Source organism: Tachyglossus aculeatus, chromosome 3, assembly GCF_015852505.1.
Source record: "Tachyglossus aculeatus isolate mTacAcu1 chromosome 3, mTacAcu1.pri, whole genome shotgun sequence".
NCBI lineage: Eukaryota > Metazoa > Chordata > Mammalia > Monotremata > Tachyglossidae > Tachyglossus > Tachyglossus aculeatus.
The window spans coordinates 63,443,536-63,451,379 of NC_052068.1; positions in this window are offsets into that span (position 1 = coordinate 63,443,536).

Below are 7,844 nucleotides of genomic sequence, written 5' to 3' on the forward strand. Positions count from 1 at the left end.
ATCAGTCGGTCATCATTTAGTCCGTCAGTCAATCATTCAATCAATCGATCAGTGGTCATTCAGCCCGTCATTCATTCAGTCAGTCAGTCAGTCTGTCAGCCATTCATTCAATCAGTCATTCGTTCGGTTATTCATTCATTCATTCATTTAGTCATAGTCAGTCGTCATTCAGTCCGTCAGTCAGTCATTGTCAGTCAGTTCATTGTCAGTCATTCATTGTCAGTCATCATTCAATCAGTCAGTCAGTCGTCATTCAGTCCGTCAGTCATTCATTCAGTCAGTCATCATTCAATCAGTCAGTCAGTCGTCATTCAGTCCGTCAGTCGTCATTCAGTCCGTCAGTCATTCATTCATTCAGTCAGTCAGTCATCATTCAGTCTGTCAGTTATTCATTCAATCAGTCAGTCATTCAGTCGTCATTCATTCATTCAGTCAGTATTCATTCAGTCCATCAGTCATTCATTCAATCAGTCAGTCATTCAGTCGTCATTCAGTCAGTCAGTCAGTCAGTCATTCGGTCAGTCCGTCATCATTCAGTCCGTCAGTCATTCATTCATTCATTCAGTCAGTCAGTCAGTCGTCATTCATTCAGTCAGTCAATCAATCAATCAATCGTATTTATTGAGCGCTTACTATGTGCAGAGCACTGTACTAAGCGCTTGGGAAGTACAAATTGGCATCACATAGAGACAGTCCCTACCCAACAGTGGGCTCACAGTCTAAAAGGGGGAGACAGAGAACAGAACCAAACATACCAACAAAATAAAATAAGTAGGATAGAAATGTACAAGTAGAATAAATAAATAAATAAATAAATAGAGTAATCAGTCGTCATTCAGTCCATCAGTCATTCATTCAATCAGTCGTCATTCAGTCAGTCAGTCATTCAGTCAGTCATTCAGTCCGTCAGTCAGTCAGTCATTCAGTCAGTCATTCAGTCCGTCAGTCGTCATTCATTCATTGTCAGTCATCATTCAGTCCGTCAGTCATTCATTCAATCGGTCATTCATTCAGTCATTCAGTCATCATTCATTCAGTCAGTCATCATTCAGTCCATCAGTCAGTCAGTCATTCAGTCATTCAGTCAGTCATTCAGTCCGTCAGTCAGTCAGTCAGTCGTCATTCATTCATTGTCAGTCGTCATTCAGTCCGTCAGTCATTCATTCAATCAGTCAGTCATTCAGTCATTCAGTCATCATTCATTCATTCATTCATCATTCAGTCCATCAGTCATTCATTCAATCAGTCAGTCATTCAGTCGTCAGTCAGTCAGTCAGTCATTCAGTCAGTCAGTCATTCAGTCAGTCGTCATTCAGTCCATCATTCATTCATTCATTCAATCGTATTTATCAAGCACTTAGTGTGCAGAGCACTGTACTAAGCGCTTGGGAAGTACAATTCGGCACCAGATAGACCTCAATCAATCGATCATATTTATTGAGCGCTTACTGTGTGCAGAGCACTGTACTAAGCGCTTGGGAAGTACAAGGTGGCAACATATAGAGACAGTCCCTGCCCAACAGTGGGCTCACAGTCTAGAAAAGTGGGCTCACAGTCTAGAAGCCTCACCTTGACCGCCCCTGCTCCGCCTCCTCTCATTCTCTGTGGCCTTGTTGAAGGCACATCTCCTCATTCATTCATTCAACCGTATTTATCGAGCGCTTACTGTGTGCAGAGCACTGGACTAAGCGCTTGAGAAATACAATTCAGCACCAGATAGGCCTCACCATGACCTCCCCCGCTCCGCCTCCTCTCATTCTCCGTGGCCTCGTTAAAGGCACATCTCCTCATTCATTCGTATTTATTGAGTGCTTACTTTCATTCAATCGTATTTATTGAGCGCTTACTGTGTGCAGAGTACTATACTAAGAGCTTGGGAAGTACAAGTTGGCAACATATAGACAGTCCCTACCCAACAGTGGGCTCACAGTCTAGAAGGGGGAGACAGACAACAAAACATATAAATCAAATAAAGTAAATAGAATAAATATGTACAAGTAAAATAGAGTAATAAATATGTACAAACATATATACAGGTGCTGTGGGGAGGGGAAGGAGGTAAGGGGGGCACTGTACTGAGCACTTGGGAAGTACAATTCAGCACCAGATAGACCTCACCATGACCGCCCCTGCTCCGCCTCCTCTCATTCTCTGTGGCCTTGTTGAAGGCACATCTACTCATTCATTCATTCGATCGTATTTATCTAGCGCTTACTGTGTGCAGAGCACTGTACTAAGCGCTTGGGAAGTACAAGTTGGCAACATACAGAAACGGTCCCTACCCAACGACAGGCTCACAGGCTAGAAGGGGGAGACAGGCCTCCAAGAGCCCTTCTCTGTCTAAGCTCCCCTTTCCCCTTCTCCATTAGCAACATCCTTGCACTTGGATTTGCTCCCTTTTATCACCCTCCCCTCAGCCCCGCAGCACTTTTACGTACACATTCTTAATTTGTTTATTCATTCAATTGTATTTATTGAGCGCTTACTGTGTGCAGAGCACTGTACTAAGTGCTTGGGAAGTACAAGTTGGCAACATATAACATATGACTGTTTAGATTTCTAGACTGTGAGCCCGCTGTTGGGTAGGGACCGTCTCTAGATGTTGCCAACTTGTACTTCCCAAGCGCTTAGTACAGTGCTCTGCACACAGTGAGCGCTCAATAAATACGATTGAATGAATGAATTAATGTTTGCCTCCCCCTCTAGACTGTAGGCTCATTGTGGGAAGGGAACTTGTCTACCAACTCTGTTATATTGTACTCTCTCAAGTACTTAGTAGAGTGCTCTGCAATCAATCGGCATTATTTATTGAACTCTTACTATGTGCAGAGCACTCTACTAAGCACTTGGGAGAGTACAATACAGCAGACAACACACATCCACTGCCCGTAACAAGCTTTCAGTCACACAATAAGCACTCAAATGATTTTTTTCATTCATTCGATCACATTTATTGAGCACTTGCTGGGCGCAGAGCGCTGTACTAAGCGCTTGGAAAGTACAATTAGGCAACAAATTGACCAGGGCATCAGTTGATTTGGGTGGCCCCCAATCTGACTGCTATGTTGCTACACTGACCCCAGGGACTGCCCCCCTACCCAGAAACTCGGCCCACATGGTTTTCAAGGCCCTGCTGAGAGCTCACCTCCTCCAGGAGGCCTTCCCAGACTGAGCCCCTTCTTTCCTCTCCCCCTCGACCCCCCTCTCCATCCCCCGTCTTACCTCCTTCCCTTTCCCACAGCACCTGTATATATGTATATATGGTTGTACATATTTATTACTCTATTTATTTATTTATTTATTTATTTTACTTGTACATTTCTATCCTACTTATTTTATTTTGTTGGTATGTTTGGTTCTGTTCTCTGTCTCCCCCTTTTAGACTGTGAGCCCACTGTTGGGTAGGGACTGTCTCTATGTGATGCCAATTTGTACTTCCCAAGCGCTTAGTACAGTGCTCTGCACATAGTAAGCGCTCAATAAATACGATTGATTGATTTTCAAAGGATTTGAGAAGCTCTGTAGGTCCTCTGGTTTAATCCCCTCTGGGTCCAGGATGAACAATCTCTACTGCACCCACCTCACCATGAGAAGTTGGGGATTTCAAATATAATAATGATAATAATAAGGGTGGTAATTACGGTACTCGGTAAGCACTGTGTGCCAAGCACCGTTCTAGCACGGGGATAGAAACAAGCTAATCAGATTGGACGCAATCCCTGTCCCACACTGGGCATACACTCTTAGACTCTCAATCCCTTTAACAGATGAGGTAACTGAGGCCCAGAGAAGTGAAGCGACTTGCCCCCAGGTCACACAGCAGACAGGTGGCGGAGCTGGGATTAGAACCCACGACCTTCTGACTAGGCCCGTGCTATATCCTCTACACCGAGCCAGAGGCTACAAGAACTCTCCTTTGCAAAAATTATTCTGATGGCAGAAGAGCGTTCAGCACAAATGATGTGCCACGGTAATGATGCCGCAGGACGATTTAGCTTTCAAATCCATTTTGTGACTAAATTGACACCCACTTGAAGCTAACCTTTGATTCGCCACCCCCACCTGCTCAGAACGAGATCCTCCACAAACCGTCTCTTCCGAGGAACGCGCAAAGACGGGTTGACCCGTGTTTTCCGATCCACTCCACAGCCTTATCCGCCAGATCCAACCCTCTCGTTCGCCCCAATCTCACTCAAGCCACCCCTTCTCCCAAGGAATCGGCTAAAAGAGGGCAGAAATCAGTTACAAAACTCACCCTCCCCTCTATCCCTGCCTTCTAAACAGCTTTTCTTCCACTAACTACACTTTCTACGGGGCTCCTACCTACTTCAGCCTCCTCTTCCAAACACCCGCTGGAGACCCATACTGGGAAGGCCCAACTGGATTCACTCAAAAGGAGGGCAAAGCCAAGTGAAGGGATCATAATGATGGCATTTATTGAGCGTTTACTATGTGCAAAGCACTGTTCTAAGCGCTGGGGAGGTCACAAGGTGATCAGGTTGCCCCACGGGGGGCTCACGGTCTTAATTGCCATTTTACAGATGAGGTAATTGAGGCCCAGAGAAGTTAAGTGACTTGCCCAAAATCACACAACTGATAATTGGCAAAGCCGGAATTCGAACCTATGACTTCTGACTCTAAAGCCCGTGCTCTGGCAGCAACTGTACAACTACGGTCAGGCGAACGTGGCAACTGACCCAGGCAGAGTACAAAGCGTTGAATTCCAATTACATTATTGCTTTAGTTTGGTTAAAAATTAGGGATGATTTGTGAAATTAGCCTGGACACATTCATATTTAAACTACTGCCATTCTCCTAAAACAGTTGGTCAATAAATATTCCTGATTATGGAAACGAACTGCTCACAAATGCGTGCGTATGCACAGATTTACATACAGAATAAATGGAGTACTTCAAAGCTCCTTCAATTTTTGGGGTTTGTTGGCTATTAGATTTGTGGAAACGTAGTAAGGGGAAAAGGGGAATAATGAATTAGTTTGGCTAAAAATTAGGGATGATTTGTGAAATTAGCTTGGACACATTCATATTTAAACTACTGCCATTCTCCTAAAACAGTTGGTCAATAAATATTCCTGATTATGGAAATGAACTGCTCACAAATGTGTGCGTATGCACAGATTTACATACAGAATAAATGGAGTACTTCAAAGCTCCTTCAATATTTGGGGTTTGTTGGCTATTAGATTTGTGGAAAAGTAGTAACAGGAAAAGGGGAATAATGAATTAGTTTGGTTAAAAATTAGGGATGATTTGTGAAATTAGCCTGGACACATTCATATTTAAACTACTGCCATTCTCCTAAAACAGTTGGTCAATAAATATTCCTGATTATGGAAATGAACCGCTCACAAATGCGTGCGTATGCACAGATTTACATACAGAATAAATGGAGTATTTCAAAGCTCCTTCAATATTTAGGGCTTGTTGGCTATTAGATTTGTGGAAACGTAGTAAGGGGAAAAGGGGAATAATGAATTAGTTTGGTTAAAAATTAGGGATGATTTGTGAAATTAGCCTGGACACATTCATATTTAAACTACCGCCATTCTCCTAAAACAGCTGGTCAATAAATATTCCTGATTATGGAAATGAACTGCTCACAAATGCGTGCGTATGCACAGATTTACACAGTATGCACAGAATAAATGGAGTACTTCAAAGCTCCTTCAATTTTTGGGGTTTGTTGGCTATTAGATTTGTGGAAACGTAGTAACGGGAAAAGGGGAATAATGAAATGGGGCTCCCAAACATTCATCTTGTACTCGGCCGAGTACACCTATCAACTTGTACTTCCCAAGCGCTTAGTACAGTGCTTTGCACACAGTAAGCACTCAATAAATACGATTGATTGATTGATTGATCCAACACAGAGGGTTGCTGGTGCTGTTTAATAATAATGGGTAGTATTTGCTGGGCACTTATACACTAAGCACTGGGATAGATCCAAGATAATCAAGTCGGACGCAGTTAACACGGGTCAGAGTCTAAGTAGGAGGGAGAACAGGTATTTAAACCCCACTTTACAGATGAGAAAACAGAGGCGCATAAAAGTTATGTGATTTACCCAGGGTCACACATCAGGCAAGCGGCAGAGCTGGGATTACAACTCAGATGAGTGCTTTTTTCACTAGGCCATGCTGTTCCTCAAAAGGTTTTAAAGGTTTTCAGCAGGCAAGGTTCTATAACCTAAACACTTCTATTATTTAAATTTTAATAGAACAGGCTCATTCGCTGCCTTTTTCCCTTTTTCCTGTTAAAATGCACTGGTCAGTTCTCCTTACATTTGAAATTTACTTCATCATCCACGTGGAAGTTCTCCAAGACCCTTCCGCTGCCTGCTTCCTTTAACTCCTCAACTCCACTGACCTCCTCTCCTCCTCCACCTCACCCACTTGGATACACACTCCCAACTCATCATCTCTAGTCACTGTTCAATTTCTACCGACTCTGAAGTTCCTCTATATGACCATGACCTCCTCATCTACCTCTTCTCTCACAGACCCACTCCCCACAAAAGCCATTCCCCAACAGAGACCCCCGATCTCTTGACCCCCTCCGATTTTCTCAAGTCATCAAGCTCCATTTGGTCTCCATCCCCAAACTACCTTCTATTGACCTACAAACCAACATCCTCAACACCACCCTCGACACTCCCTCACTCCTCTGTCCTTCCACTGATCTTATACCACTTACACGCAGCCATGGATCACCTACCTAGTACACTCCTCTGATCCTGCAGAGAGGTACTGGAAGAAATCCAGAAACTAGGCCAACCTCAGTCATCTCAAACTCAACCTCACCTGTTTTAACTCTGCCCTCTCCTCCGACCGGCATCATTACTGACTCCCAGACACCACTGCCCACGCCAGCCGTTTCAGGTATTTTCACTCCTTCCTCAAACCCTCTGTCCCATTTTTTACCTCAATGACCTGGCCACATACTTTACTGTTACAATTGAAACCATCAGGCGTGATCTCCCTAAAAATCTTGTCGGCTCCTCTCCAGTCCCACCCTCCTCCTGCCCGCTCTTCAACTTTTCCATCTTTCCCAGCTGTATCTTAAGAGGAGAGCTCCCGCCTCCTCTCAAAATCTACCTCCTCCATTTGGGCCTCCGACCCCATCCCTTGGCAACGTATCAAGACATTTGACCCCTTCTTTCTCCTCTCTGAATGCTGTCTTCAACTGTTCACTCCCCAAACTCCTTCCTCACTGCTTTAAAACATGCCCATTATCCCCTACCTTAAAAAGCCCTCCTTTAACCCCATGGTTCCCTCCAGTTAACACCCCATCTCCCTCCTACCACCCCTCTCCGCACTCCTGGACCGAGTTGACAACAACTACCGCATTCACTTCTTCTCCTGTAATTCTCTTTGACCTCTTCTAATCTTTCAACCCCCTTCACTCCAAAAGGAGACTCCCTTCTCTAAAGTCACCAATGACCTCATTCTTGCAAAATCCAAGAGTTTCTACTCGACCCTAATCTTCCTTGACCTCTCATCTGCCTTAGAAACTCAACTATCTTCTTCGTTGAAAATGTGGTTCATTCAATCGTATTTAGTGAGCGCTTACTGCGTGCACTGTACTAAGCACTCGGGAAGTACAAGTCGGCAACATATAGAGATGGTCCCTACCCAACAACGGGCTCACAGTCTAGAAGGGGGAGGCAGACGACAAAATAAAACATGGAGACAGGTGTCAGTACCGTCAGAGCAAATAGAATTGAAGCTCTATGCACACCATTAACAAAATAGAATGGTAAATATGTACAAGATAGAGTGACAAATCTGTACAAATATATATACAAGTGCTGTGGGGAGGGGAAG